Source organism: Bison bison, unplaced genomic scaffold (assembly GCF_000754665.1).
Source record: "Bison bison bison isolate TAMUID 2011002044 unplaced genomic scaffold, Bison_UMD1.0 scf7180017864461, whole genome shotgun sequence".
Lineage (NCBI taxonomy): Eukaryota > Metazoa > Chordata > Mammalia > Artiodactyla > Bovidae > Bison > Bison bison.
Genome location: NW_011495023.1, coordinates 19,436,173 through 19,449,621, shown reverse-complemented (window position 1 = coordinate 19,449,621; position 13,449 = coordinate 19,436,173). Strand labels below are relative to the sequence as shown.

The 13,449-nt window shown below is 38.3% G+C and overlaps 1 pseudogene; it reads right to left on the bottom strand.

Annotated features, from left to right (window-relative positions):
- Window positions 1–1,697: 1,697 nt before the first annotated feature.
- LOC105003108 overlaps window positions 1,698–13,449 on the bottom strand; it is a 54,696-nt pseudogene continuing 42,944 nt past the window's right edge.

The window sequence follows — 13,449 nt, the reverse complement described above, 5'->3', positions numbered from 1 at the left end:
GTGAAGGACAGTGAAGCCTGGCATCTTGCAGTTCATGGGGTTGCCAAGAGTTGGACACAACTTAGTGACTGAACAACAACACAGTTATACAATACAATAAATCACAATTTTAAAAAGTTTTACTGCACTCACAGTTATTATTAAATAATGGCTATGTTCCCTGTATTGTCAAGTACATCTTGTACGTGCATTCTCAGTCACTCAGTCGTATAGCATGCATTTTGTAATCCCCTGCCACTGTACTGCTCCTCTCCCCGTTTCTTGCCCCAAGGGTAACCACCAGTTTCTTCCGTGTATCTGTGAGTCTGCTTCTTTTTTGTTATATTCACTAGTTGTATGATTAAATTCCACACATAAGTGAACAGTCATTGTTAACTAGTGGGGTCAATAGGAAATTGATTGGGGGAAAATGGTAGAATCGAAAAATGAGTGTTCCCCTTAGGCCAAATATTTCAGAATCAATATATTAAAGCTAGTGAGCTGGAACGACAGGCAATAGTGGAGAGATGCTTGATAATGAGATTCTGGGAGTAAATCATGATTATAAACGTGTGATTCCTGACATGGGTAAAATTTGGAAGTGAAGGGACCAAACTGGTCCTGGATGTTTTTTCAATCAATAGATAGGCAATTAAATAAGTTCTCAATTCTGTCCTGTTCAGCAAATGTATCCTGGGCCGAACCATGATTTGTAGTGTGTTTATAAAGCAAGCTTTCCCCCCCCCCCCCCCCTTTTTTTTTTTAACAACTTATCTTGGCAGTCATTTTATCCAATTAGAAAATAAAGTTCTTTGAAATTCTGACAGGAGCCTCATTACATTTGTGTATTAATTTATAAGCTGACATTTTAAGAAATCTTTTCATCCAGAAACATGGCATATCTTTCCATTTCTTGAGTTCTTATTTTATGTCTTCCAATAAAATTTCAGAATCTTCTTGATACACACCCCCTATAATGTATTCCTGGGCTTCCCTGGTGGCTCAGACAGTAAAGAATCCACCTGCAATACAGGAGACCCCAGTTCAATTCCTGGGTTGTGAAGATCCCCTGGAGGAGGGCAGGGCAACCCCTCCAGTATTCTTGCCTGGAGAATCCCATAGACAGAGAAGCCTGGCAGGCTATAGTCCATGAGATTGCAAAGAGTCAGACATGACTGAGCAACTAAGCTCAGCGCAGCATAATGTAGTCCTAGGCATTTTATTGTTACTCTCACTGTGTTTTTTATTTTTCTCTGTAATTTAGCTTATATGTTTCTTATAATCCTACTGAAATTTGTTAATACTAATCTCTTTAGTGTTTTTTACTTTCTGGGTTCATAATTTTTTTATTTTTTTTAGGTTTATTTATTAATTTTTGGCTGCGCTGGGTCTTCATCGCTGTGTTTGGGCTTTCTCTAGCTGTGGCGAGCAAGGGCTACTTTTTGTTTCCATGTGCGGGCTTCTCATTTCAGTGGCTTCTCTTTTTGTGGAGCCTGCACTCTAGGGCATGTGGGCTCAGCAGTTGTGGCTCACTGGCTTAGTGGCCCTGTGGCATGTGGGATCTTCCTGGATGAGGGACCAAACCTGTGTCCTCTGCATTGGCAGGCAAATTCTTTACCACTGGGCCACCAGGGAAGTGCAGGTGTGACAATTTTTATTTTACAGAAAAGGAAATAGAAAAATTAAGTAACTTTTTCAAGGTCACACAGCCAATAGAGTTGAAATTCTGATTCATTAAAAAAAATGTTTCATGGATATCAGAGGTTTAATATATATCATTATAGAGAATAAAGTTTTATACATTGTTATTTTGTGTATTTGAGCCATCAAATTCTGAAAGAGTTGTATTAATGGGTATTAGCATGATAGATGATTTTATCAAGTTCCTATAGAGCTGTAAGATTTAGCTTTATGTTATTTAGTCCATAAAGAAACAGAACATATATATTCTTTATGATTGTATCTTTTATCATTACATAAACTCCCTCTTGTTAAATCTATTTGCATTTTTAATTTTGTTTAATAATATAACAACCATGTATTTTGTTTTTATTTCATTAATTTTTTCATCTTTATAAGAGAATATGGATAATGTAGATATGTTATTAAGAATAATATGATGAACACCCGTTGAGGTCCTGCTGTGAATGTGTCTGTATAAAACTTATTTTGGGAAATTTATTCAATTTCTATACAAATCAGACTTGGTAATAAAATTAAAAATAGACTTTTACCTTTAGATTTTCTCTTCCAACTTTGGAAAAATTTGAAGAATGTTCAAAATACAGGAATCCAGATTTGTTCTCAAATCATGTTAATATCTAAGTGGGAGCTCAAAACAGTTATAATAGGGCTGAAGTAGGGTCAAAAGTAGGTGAACAAAGTTATAAAAGTCTTAGTTTTTACACAGATTTGATGGAGAAGAGGTCCTTATTGAAGCATTCAAAGAAGATATGGAAATACCAAAACTCACTTAGTTTCTAAGAATTAAGATGCAGCTATTGGGAACCCCATTTCAAGCTCCAGTGATGAATATAATTTGTATAAATTGCATCTTAGATGCATCAATTAACTAGATGGGGGAATGCTTTCACAATCCATATTTATATCAAATCATCATGATATGCACTTTAAATATCCTACAGTATTTATTATGCTTCCAGTAAAGCTGGATACAAGGAGCTTTTCTTTTTTTCAAGAATGAGTCTTGACTTACAAAGCATAAGCATTAGGTTAGTATTTGAAAATAGAGATCGAAGTAAATTCAGTAGTTTCTCAAAGTTCATCCTCTTTGAATTTTTTTTTCCTAGACAGTTGTTTATTTTCATTCCACTATCAACCAGCCGGCAGCCTCCTGTCATGGGACTTTCAGAGCCCTAGCAAGGGCCCGAGGGGCAGCCCCATTCTGAAGAAAAGTCACTCAGCCATACACAGAGCAAGTCCAGGCGGGCAGCCAGTGCCCCCTGCTGGCCAGTGGGGGTTGCTGCAGCTGCCCATGCTGGTCCTCTCTTCCAGGTGGCTTGGGGCTAGGGTCACTTATACTGCAGGAGGGAGAAGGGCACAGCCCCCCCATCTTCTCCCTGCCCTTCATTGAGCTCAGCTCCACCAGGCTTACACACTCCAGCAACCTCAGCCCGCAAGTGGCCCTGCAGCTCACAGGCGGCGTGCATGGTTCCACCAGTGGCGAGCAGAACAGTCCACAACCACCACCTTCAGCTGATCCCAGGGCATCTCTCTGGATTTCCAGTTCAGCCTTCCCGTATTCCAGCGCATATGAGGCATGCACGGTGGTGGGCGGCAGCTTCCCTTGCTTTTGGATGAGAACGTAGTCCGAGCCCAGCTCCTGGGCCAGGGACAGACCAAACAAGGAAATCCGCGGGAGTCTAGGCCCGGCGGTGTAGTCGATCCTGCCACTGTGGGCCTTTTTCAGGTGATTCACCAGGAGGCTGATGGAGGCTCGGAAAGAGTTGGGGTCCTTCAGGACTGGCGAGATGTCCCTGAACAAGACCCACCTTTGTCACTTCCGCACGTGTCATGGGCACGAGGGGCCGGCTCCTGTTTTAATTTTAACTTAAGAGAAAACTTACCTAGTTTTGTGGATAGATTTCTGTCCATATGACATCAGGTGCTTTGAAAAAACTTAGAAATGCAGCCAAGATACAGGTGCTAGTGGGAAAAAAAGTGATGATTGTCATTGTGTAAACACCAACGTTAATTTTTGCATTGACACGGAAGTGTTTTAAATTGCCTATGACCTAGAACGAGATAGACAAGTTCCCTATTTTCCTGGAATTTATATTCTAGTAGGATGAGACAGGCAATTAAAAGATTAGATTTTGAGGTCACTTTTTGCCTGGATCAAAATTCACACTACAGAATACTATTCTCCCCTGAAAAAGAAAAAGGCATGCAGCTTTGCTTTGCTATAAGATATGAAAATTTCTTGCAAGTGAATTTATTGAGCTTGCCCATTTCTATTGCTAGGATCACAGGGCTTGACATAAGACATGAAATTGGAAAGACAATACATAAGACAAGAAGGAAAGATTTTTGATTTTTCAGTCAGGTTGTTTCAGGAAAGGTGGATATGAGGCCATAACATCACTTTCAACTTTACTATTCTCTGCTGCTGCTCCTGCTGCTAAGTTGCTAAACTTTGCAATCTCACTGTTAGATTTGTAGAGTGTGTGTTCAGGGAAGAATTGTAACACATAACATCAGACTGTTCTCCCCACAGTCATGCTTGGGAAAAAAGAGTTTAACATCTTAATCCAAGTAAAAACTTACAGTGAATTTCTATATTTTATTCCTTTACTATGCATGTGCTATATAATACCACAGTCACCAAAAATTAAATCAGTTATTTTTAATTATATGTCAAGAATAGTGGGTGTTTTCTATAGAAAATGTTTGTGGCTCTTTAGGGGAAAAAAAAAAAGTCCCGAAAAAGAGAAGTCAGGATATATTAATAAATGTGTGAGTGCAGAATCAGTGCTTCTAAATGAGATCTTTCAGTTTACCATGAGGGGGCAGCAGCACTTCAGTTATCTGAGATTTCCGGCAGTGACGGTCACAATCAAAGCCGTGACACTGTCCAATATTTTTGAGAATTTTTACAGCCTGTGGGGTTGTTTTTGTTTCCTTTGTTTTGTTTTGTTTTGTCTTGCCATCTTCCTCCTCCCTGTCTCCTGCCTTCTCTCTCTTTCTCGCTGTCACTATCTCTTGTTTTTGTTTCTTTTCTTTTTCCTTTCTGGCAAAGTTCAGGCACAGATCACCTTTTTATTAGACCTGAAGCTTTCTGTTCTGAAATGACCTACTTATACCAAAGTCAACGGATAGACTTTATAACAGTCCTTACGGTTGTCTTGGCTGGAGGTGGAGAAAATGGAAGCATAATTGACTAGTGTTTTGGAAGAGGACTGCTTCCTTCCTCTCGTGTGCCTTTATATCTTTTTAAAGAGAAGTTTTGGGGGATTGAATAGAGACTTTCCAGATAAGATGAGGATGCCACAAATATTCTGTGAAACTGCATTCATTTAAGGCTTTAAAATTATTGACTTTTTTTATTTTAAATCATTTTAGAGCTCAGAGAGGAGATTATATTAGGCTTCAAAAAGTGGGGACCGAGAACTTTTCTGGAAACACTCAGTTAAAGGATTTAAAATTGCACTTCATTTTCCACCAAACTTTTAAAACTAAATTGTTCGATGATTTTGACTCCAGTATACTGAATGCACTTAATTCTCATAGGCTATTTTTCTACAAATGTTTTGAATTATAAGACAATTCTGTCATTGTATTCTTCATCAGAATCTGGCAGGACCTCTCTTTCTCTGCTTACTTTGCTTAAATGGCACTGTTTCTGGACTGAGTAATGGCAGACATGCTTGGTATAAATATATGTTTATAATGTTAGTCATTTTTAGAAGGTTCAGAAGTCTTTTTTCAGTTAATGTTCTTGATCACCCTTGCCACTTTTAAACTGTTGGTTTTATTGATAATGTCTATACTTTTACTGGTAATGTTTCAATTTTGATTAATTCTTCCCTCTACTTAAGGAAACAGACTTTATTTTTTTTAATAGTAGTTCACAGTAAAAACTGAGCAAAAAGCAGAGTTTCCATATACCCCTTGCCCTACATATGCACGTGTGTGCATGCTAAGTCACTTCAGTCATGTCTGACTCTGCAATGCTATGGACTCTAGCCCACCAGGCTCCTCTGTCCATGGGACTCTCCAGGCAAGAATACTGGGCTGGGTTGCTGTGCCCTCTTCCAGGGGATCTGCCTCCCCAGGGATCGAACCCACATCTCTTGTGTCTCCTGGATTGGCAGGTGGGTTCTTTACCACTAGCACCACCTGGAAAGCCCCTACTAGCAATAAATTCCCTCAATTTTTGTTTGCCTGAAAAAGTCTTTATCTCTCACTTTTGAAGGATAATTTTGCAGAATACAGAATTCTGAAGTATTCGCTTTTTTTTTTCCTCTCAATATTTAAAGTATTTCACTCCACTTTCTTCTTGCTTGCATGGTTCTGAGGAGCTTTTTGATATAATTCATATCTTTCTTTCTTAATAGGTAAGTTTTTTTTTTTTCCTGAAGACTTCCTTAATATTTTTTCTTTATCTTTGACTTTGTGCACTTTGAAAATGATATGCCCAGGTGTAGAGTTTGGGGGGCTTTGTTTTATTGCATTTATTCTGCTTGGTGTTTCTGAGCTTCCTGGTCTGTGGTTTGGTGTTGGACTTTAATTTGGGGGAAATTCTCAGTCATTTTTTTAAGTTTATTTATTATTTATTTGGCTGCATTGGGTCTTAATTGCAACATGGGGGATCTTTGCTGAGCATCATCTGGGATCTTTTGTTGAAGCACTTGGACTCTAGTTGCAGAGCATGGGCTTCAGTACTTGTGACTTGCAGGCTCTGGAGTGCGGGCTCAGTAGCTGTGGTGTGTGGGCCCAGTTGCCCTGCCACATGTGGGACCCTAGTTCTCCCACAAGCATCCTCTGCGCTGTAAGGCAGATTCTCAAACACTGCACCACCAGGGAAGTCCCCTTAGTCATTATCGATGGAAATATTTTGTATTTTCTATCTCTCTTTTCCTTCTGGTATTTCTGTTATGTGTATGTTATACCTTGTGTATTTGTTTCGCAGTTTTTGGACAGTCTGTTACTTTTTTTTATTCTTTTTTCTCTTGAAAGTTTCTATTGACGTCTCCTCAAGCTCAGCGATTCTTCTCTCAGCCATATACAGTCTACTAACTAGCACGTTCAAGACATTATTCATTTCTGTTGCAGTGTTTTTGATCTCTACCTTTTTTATTGTTTTAATTTTTAATTAATTATAAAGGAAGTTCATCTCTTTTTTATAATTTTTATCATTGTGGCAAAATAGACATAAAATTCACCATCTTAATCATTTTAAAGTATACAACTTAGTGATATTATATATATATATTCTTAATGTTGTGCAACTGTCCGTCTCCATAACTCTTTTCATCTTGTAAGACTGGAATCCTATACCCACTAAACAGTGACTCCCCATTTATTTCCTGCCAGTTCCTGGCAACCATAATTTTAATTTCTGTCTCTATGATTTTGACTCTCTTCAGTATTTCTTGTTTTTTTGTGACTAGATTATTTCACTTAGCATAATGTCCATGGGGTTCATCCATATTAGAGCATGTTGCAGAATTTCCTCCCTTTTTAAGGCTGCATGATGTTTCATGGTTATACCACATTGTACATCCCCATTCATTCATTGATGGACACTTGGGTTGAAGCCATGTTTCAGTTGTTGTGAATAATGTTGCTACTGAGCTGTGCAAATATCTCTTCAAGACCATGCTTTCAATTATTTTGTGTGTATACCAAGAACAAATTGCTGAAAATGTGGCAGTATTATTTTTAATGTTTTTGAGGAGCTGCCATAATGCTTTTCACAGTAGCTTTATGACTTGACGTTCCCACCAACAATGCACAAGTGTTCCCTTGCCAACACTTCTTATTTTCTGGACTTTTTGATTTGAAATGGGTGTGAAATGCTATCTCATTTTAGTATTGATATTTCATTTTCCTAATGATGAGTAATATTGATCATATTTTCATGTTTTTATTGACCATTTGTATATCTTTGGAGAAATGTCTCTTCTAAGTCCTTTGCCCAGTTTTGAAAGAGATTGTTTTTATACTGTTTAAATTTATGCTGTTGTTCTCTATATTTGGGTTTTACTCCCTTATCAGATATATGATTTGCAAATACTTCCTTTCTGTGGGTTACCTTTCTAATCTGTTGAGATTGTCTTTTGATGTACAAAATTTTTAATTTCTCATAAAATCCAATTAAAATTTTTTATTCTATTGCCTGTGCTTTTGATGTCATATCCAAGAAATCATATTGATGTCATTCCATAGAAATCAATGCCAAAATCTAGTTTGTGAAACTTTTGTTCTGTGCCTTTTCCTAAGAGTTTTATAGTATTATGTCTTACATTTGGGTTTTATTTTTGTATATGTTGTTAGGTAAGGATCTATCTTCATTCTTTTGCATGTGGATATCCAGTCTTCCCAGCACAATTTATTGGTAAGACTATCCTTTCCCCATCTAGTGACTGAATTGAAGCCTTTGACTGTGTGGATCACAATAAACTGTGGAAAATTCTGAAAGAGATGGGCATACCAGACCACCTGACTTGCCTCTTGAGAAACCTATATGCAGGTCAGGAAGCAACAGTTAGAACTGGACATGGAACAACAGACTGGTTCCAAATAGGGAAAGGAGTACGTCAAGGCTGTATATTGTCACGCTGCTTATTTAACTTTTATGCAGAGTACATCATGAGAAATGCTGGGCTGGATGAAGCACAGGCTGGAATCAAGATTGCTGGGAGAAATATCAATAACCTCAGATATGCAGATGACACCACCCTTATGGCAGAAAGTGAAGAAGAACTAAAAAGCCCCTTGGTGAAAGTGAAAGAGGAGAGTGAAAAAGTTGTTTTAAAACTCAACAGTCAGGAAACTAAGATCATGGTATCTAGTCCCATCACTTCATGGGAAATAGATGGGGAAACAGTGGAAATAGTGGCTGACTATATTTTTCTGGACTCCAAAATCACTGCAGATGGTGACTGAAGCCATGAAATTAAAACATGCTTACTCCTTGGAAAGAAAGTTATCACCAATCTAGATAGCACATTCAAAAGCAGAGACATTACATTGCCTACAAAGGTCCATCTAGTCAAGGATACGGTTTTTCCAATGGTCATGTATGGATGTGAGAGTTGGACTATGAAGAAAGCTGAGCGCCAAAGAACTGATGCTTTTGAACTGTGGTGTTGGAGAAGACTCTTGAGAGTTCCTTGGACTGCAAGGAGATCCAACCAGTCCATTCTTAAGATCAGTCATAGGTGTTCTTTGGAAGGAATGATGCTAAAGCTGAAACTCCAATACTTTGGCCACCTGATGCGAAGAGTTGACTCATTGGAAAAGACTCTGATGCTGGGAGGGATTGGAGGCAGGAGGAGAAGGGGACAACAGAGGATGAGATGGCTGGATGGCATCACAGACTTGATGGGCGTGAGTCTGAGTGAACTCCGGGAGTTGGTGATGGACAGGGAGGCCTGGCGTGCTGCCATTCATGGGGTCGCAAAGAGTTGGACACGACTGAGCAACTGAACTGAACTGAACTGAACTGATCCTTTCCCCATTGAATGGTCTAGGCAGCCATGTCAAAAATAATTTGATCATTTATACAAGGGTTTATTTCTGTGCTCTCTATTCTATTCCCTTTGTCTATGTCTGTGGCAGTAACACACTGTTTTGAGTTTTGATTATTGTAACTTTGTAGTAAGTTTTGAAATCAGGATTGTTCTTCCTATAAAAAATTGTTTTGGCTATACAAGGTTACTTGAGATTCCATAGAAACTTTCAGTTCAATTCAGTTTAGTCGCTCAGTTATGACTCTTTGAGACCCCATGGGCTGCAGCACGCCAGGCCTCCCTGTCCATCACCAACTCCTGGAGTCCACCCAAACCCATGTCCATAGAGTTGGTGATGCCATCCAACCATCTCATCCTCTGACATCCCCTTCTCCTGCCTTCAATCTTTCCCAGCATCAGGGTCTTTTCCAATGAATCAGTTTTTTGCATCAGGTGGCCAAGGTATTGGAGTTTCAGCTTCAGCATCCAGTCCTTCCAATGAATATTCAGGACTGATTTCCTTTAGGATGGACTGATTGGATCTCCTTGCTGTCCAAAGGACTCTCAAAGTCTTCTCAAAGTCCAACTCTCACATTCATACATGACTACTGGAAAAACTTGACTTGATGGACCTTTGTTGGCAAAGTAGTGTCTCTGTTTTTGAATATGGTGTCTAGGTTGCTCATAACTTTTCTTTCAAGGAGCAAGCATCTTTTAATTTCATGGTTTCAGTCACCATCTGCAGTGATTTTGGAGCCCCCAAAAATAAAGTCTGTCACTGTTTCCACTGTTTCCCTATCTATTTCCCATGAAGTGATGGGACTAGATACCATGATCTTAGTTTCCTGACTGTTGAGTTTTAAAACAACTTTTTCACTCTCCTCTTTCACTTTCACCAAGAGGCTTTTTAGTTCTTCTTCACTTTCTGCCATAAGGGTGGTATCATCTGCATATCTGAGGTTATTGATATTTCTCTCAGCAATCTTGATTCCAGCCTGTGCTTCATCCAGCCCAGCATTTCTCATGATGTACTCTGCATGTAAGTTAAATAAGCAGAGTGACAATATACAGCCTTGACATACTCCTTTTCTTGGAACCAGTCTGTTGTTCCATGTCCAGTTCTAACTGTTGCTTCCTGACCTGCATATACATTTCTAAAGAGGCAGGTCAGGTGGTCTGGTATTCTCATCTCTTAAAGAATTTTCCACAGTTTATTATGATCCACACAGTCAAAGACTTTGGTGTAGTCAATAAAGCAGAAATAGATGTTTTTCTGGAACTCTCTTGCTTTTTCAGTGATTCAACGGATGTTGGCAATGTGATCTCTGGTTCCTCTGCCTTTTCTAAATCCAGCTTGAACATCTGGAAGTTCATTGTTCACGTACTGTTGAAGGCTGGCTTGGAGAATTTTGAGCATTACTTTACTAGTGTGTGAGATGAGTGCAATTGTGTGGTAATTTGAGCATTCTTTGGCATTGCCTTTCTTTGGGATTGGAATGCAAACTGACCTTTTCCAGTCCTGTGGCCACTGCTGAGTTTTCCAAATTTGCTGGCATATTGAGTGCAGCACTTTCACAGCATCATCTTTTAAGATTTGAAATAGCTCAGCTGGAATTCCATCACTTCCACTAGCTTTTTTTGTTTGTAATGATGCTTCCTAAGGCCCACTTGACTTTGCATTCCAGGATGTCTAGGTCTAGGTGAGTGATCACAACATTGTGATTATCTGGGTTGTGAAGATCTTTTTTGTATAGAAATTTTAGAATGAATTTTTCTATTTCTGCAAACAATGATGTTGGGATTTTGATAAGGATTGCGTTGAAACTGTAGATTGCTTTGAGTACTGTCATCTTATACTGAGTTTTCAGTCAATAAATATGGGATGTGTTTCCATTTACTATATCTTGTTTAATTTCTTTCACTAATTTTTTTTTAGTTTTCATTGTACAAGTCTTTTACCTTCCTAGTTAACTTAATTTCCAAGTATTTTATTTTTTTTTTGATGCTGTTGTAAATGGAATAGTTTTTGTAATTTCCTTTTCAGATTATTTATTGCTAGTGTATTGAAATGCAGCCAATTTTTGTGTATTGACTTTAGATCCTGCTGCTTGCTCAATTCATTGATTAGTTCTAGCAGTGTGTGTGTGTGTGTGTGCATGTGTGTGTGTGAGCTTTATGTTTTTCTACATAGAAGATCATATCATAGGCTGCTGCTGCTGCTGCTAAGTCGCTTCAGTTATGTCCAAATCTGTGCGACCCCATAGACGCAGCCCACCAGGCTCCCCATCCCTGGGATTCTCCAGGCAAGAACACTGGAGTGGGTTGCCATTTCCTTCTCCAATGCATGAAAGTGAAAAGTGAAAGTGAAGGCGCTCAGTCGTGTCCGACTCTTAGCGACCCCATGGACTGCAGCTTACCAGGCTCCCCCATCCCTGGGATTTTCCAGGCAAGAGTACTGGAGTGGGGTGCCATTGCCTTCTCCGGCAACAGAGATAATTTTACTTCTTCTTTTCCAGTTTGGATGCATTTTATTTATTTATTTTTGCCTAATTTCTCTGGCTAGAACTTACTACTATGTAGAATAGAAATGATGAAAATGGACATTCTTGTCTTGTTGCTGATTGTAGAGGAAGAGCTTTCAGTCTTATCACTGAGTATAATGTTCACTCTGAGCTTTTCACATATGGCTTTTATTATGTTGAGATAGTTTCCTTCTATTCCTACTCTGTTGAATGTTGTGTTTGGTTTTTTTGTTTTTTTAATCATGAAAGGGTGTTGAATTTTATTAAATACTTTTTCAGTATCAATTGAGATAATGTACTGGTTTCATCCTTCATTCTGTAACTGTGCTGTATGTATTATATTGATCAAATTTTGCTTTTTTAACCATTCTTACATTCCTCTTTCTTCCTGTTCCACGAAAGGTACTTCTCTTATTTGTGTCTTTTTAACAAAATATGTTTTCTGCTTTGGTTATGTTTTGGCTGACGTTAATAGTGCCAAAGTGCTAACATTTACTTAGTTTATCTATTTCTATCCCATTATTTTCCACTTTTGTAGCATTTTGGTTTATGTGTGTATTCTGTAGACAGTGATTTATGTGTGTGTTCTTAAGTTGTTTATGCTTTCTATTTGGGTTCCGTCTAAGAATCCCCCTGCCCTCTCAGACACACTGGATTTAACCCATTTATTTTTACTACATTAATTGAAATATTTAGCATTATACTTCCTACCTTGGTTTATATTTCCCATTTATTTTACTTTCATTTTAAACTAATGTGTTCTTATTTCTTTTCCTATTTCCTTTCCTCCTTCTCCCTCAACCTTTCATCCCTTCTGTCCTTCCTTTTTCAATATTTTTGTGGTTTGAAAGTTATACATCTTATTATTATTCTCCAAATTGGTAACCTTATGTTTTTCTATAAAAAACATCTTCTTTACTGTCTTCTCTCAGCAGCTGAACAGTCAGCAATTTGGCACTTCAATCCCTCTTTTTGTCTACCCATTGGACTGACTTTCTGAAAAGCATGTGGAATTGATATTTGCAGATTTTTATTATTTTAAGACCTTGATTCCTCTACTTTTCAAGTAATGGTTTCTTAAGTTGTATTGTGCGTCAAAGCCATATAGAATAAAAATGTCATGATTTTACTGGTTTCATTACTTTGCATTATTTGTTGAACTTCATGATGGCTTTTCCCCAACTTTATTGTTATTTTGTGAAGTACGCCATCTAGTAATTCCATAGGAATAGGTTCCAGGAGAGGTCAACTTTCTATAGAATCTTCCTATTTGAAAATATCTTTTCTTTTTCTGCCTTTAAAATTATATGAAGTTTTGGTTCTGTATTTGAGTCCCAAGCTTAAAATTATTTTGCTATGGATATAACATATTGCTCTATGCACTTCTTGCAGATGTGGAGCCATATGCTAGTCTACTTAAAAACTTGTAGGTAACCTGTTTCGCACTTTGCCCTGTCCCCTCCCTCCCTCCCTCCCTTCCTTTGTTTCTTCCCTCTCTCCATTTCTTCCTTGTTTCATTCCTCATTTCTTCCCTCCTTCTCCCCCTTTCTTCCTTCCTTTCTTCCTTGGCACCTAAATAACTCTATCCTTACCAAGAATTTCAATTAGATGTATCTGATATGACTTTCCCCCAACAAGTCATGCTAGACTTTCAGTGGACTGTTTACCTATTTTTCCTTGCCTCTTTTTCCTTATAATTCATTACTGTTTATTTTTCACTCTATTCCTGAAGAATCCCTCAGCCCTTGTTT